Source organism: Verticillium alfalfae, genomic scaffold, assembly GCF_000150825.1.
Source record: "Verticillium alfalfae VaMs.102 supercont1.5 genomic scaffold, whole genome shotgun sequence".
Classification (NCBI taxonomy): domain Eukaryota; kingdom Fungi; phylum Ascomycota; class Sordariomycetes; order Glomerellales; family Plectosphaerellaceae; genus Verticillium; species Verticillium alfalfae.
This window is the reverse complement of record NW_003315034.1, coordinates 721,850-723,919: the sequence shown is the minus strand read 5'-3', so window position 1 is coordinate 723,919 and position 2,070 is coordinate 721,850.

Genomic DNA, 2,070 nt, shown 5'->3' with positions numbered 1-2,070 from the left:
TGCGGAACACAAAGAGCTGACAGAGAAATAGGAATGTCAAGATTGGACTGATGTGCCCGAAACTTCCATCACTGAGGCATCTATTGACGTGTTCAAGGCATTTCTCGACACCGTGGGCCGCACCTCGGTTACACTCAAGGCACGTACTTGGTGGACGAGTTCAGGGACCGCGAGATCTACGTGTCGTACAACTACTCGATCACCGCGGCGCTGCGCAAGCCCCTCGTCGTTTTCGGCAGCATGGTCGCCGTGTTTGTGGGGGCCTGGGCCATCGGGACGCTTGACTTTGCTTTCTCGACCAAAAAGGTGGCATAGATTTGTTGAATAGAGGGGGGCGTGTTTCTCGCCTCAAGTGCACAATGTAACATCATCAACAGGCGGCATCTAAAAAGCGAAGACGGCTTTAGAGAGGATGATTGGACTGGCTGGAAAGGCCATTTTGCTGTGATTAGCTACGCCGCAATGAGAGCGCGATTGGTCAATTGAGGCGATGCAGTGTGATCAGTCCCCTGTCAACGTGAAATATCGAAAAATTTGACTCTACGAGCGATCCAGTCAATTGTCGCCGAACTCGGTCTGCTCATGTCGGATTGTGAATTCAATGGTGTCAAGGTAGTCCCTCCAGACGTATGCTCTTGATGTTAGCTAACGACGTTGACAGCAAGGGTGAGTACAGTGTCAAGACCAGGCTGGGCCGGGCCTCGTTAGAAGCTTGGCCGCAAGTTGAAAACCCAGTGCAGAATTACCAGGACATGGATGGTCAGGTCCAACGTCGCAACTTACTGCGCCCTGCATCGCATGACACCACACTCCCACTTGAGCCAAAATCAAGTAAGCGCGGTGAGGCGCTCGTAAACAGGATGCGGCGCCTCCTGTCAGCATCTCGCATAAAAGACCTTGCTTGGTGGCATTTTCAGATGGCTTAAATGATGACCAGGGTCTAATATAACAAGGCCCAGTCTGCCCACTTGCGCAAGCCCGGTTCTCTTCTGTAGTCCACGTCGCGCCAGCCCCTCTGCTCGTTCCCCCCAGATACAATCGAAGACAACCGTTCGGTTTCGAGACATCTTGCTCGTACCTGCATCGCATCATCATCTTCATCCACATCCGGTAGAACCGCCAACAACCATCAAAACATCACCAGAACGGCCACCAGTATACCACCAACATGTGCTTCGGAGCTGGGTCCACGCGCCAACACTACTACCACGAGGAGGTCATCCCAACGAGGAAACACTACGGCCACCACCACCATAGCCATGGGCACCACCATCATCACCACCATTCGCACTCGCGGTCGCCGCGCGCGAGCTACACCAGTGTCACGCGGCGGACGTATGATCCACACCCTCAGGGCGACATTGTCTATGAACGCACGAGCCGAACTCGGTACTAGCTAGTACCTGAACACTTCAACAGAGTAGAGGTGGGACGAGAAGGGTTGCACGGTCTTAGAAACACGGGCAGTTGCGGCGGCACCTTTTTCTTGTGGCTCAAATTGGACGATTAGTGTTATCCTTGGGATGAGATACGTATTGGTTAAAGGTATAGCGATGGCGCATTTGCGTCCTGGGGCTTTTGGGAGGTTGTCATGTGCTGTCGCAGAACGCGGCATTGAATGTATGGTATGTTAATGGATGGTTCATGACTTGCTCAATCTCATTCGGCATCAAATGTGCACCACAGGATGATGCGTTGCGAAGCAGCACACGAAGCCATCATGAGCCTACGTAGCCTTGAGTGTCGATCGGCCAGGCTGTCCTGCCTCGCCTGCCTCGATATCCCCGTAGACGCACACGCACGCACATGATGTCTCCAGACGGGCCGGCCAAGGCAGGACGCACGACTTCCCCACCCCCCACCGCATTCAGCTGAGAAAGGTGGGGACCTCATCCACCCGGGCTCTGGCAATGACATCACTGCGGGACCCCTCCTAGCCCAGGGCCATCATCACTCGCTCGGGGAGCTCGGGTCGCTCCTTTCTTCATTTTTTTTCGCCTCCTCATCGCGCGCGCCCAGGTCGACTAAGCTGATACGGGGCGATAGGTTCATCCATGCTGCCGGAATGCG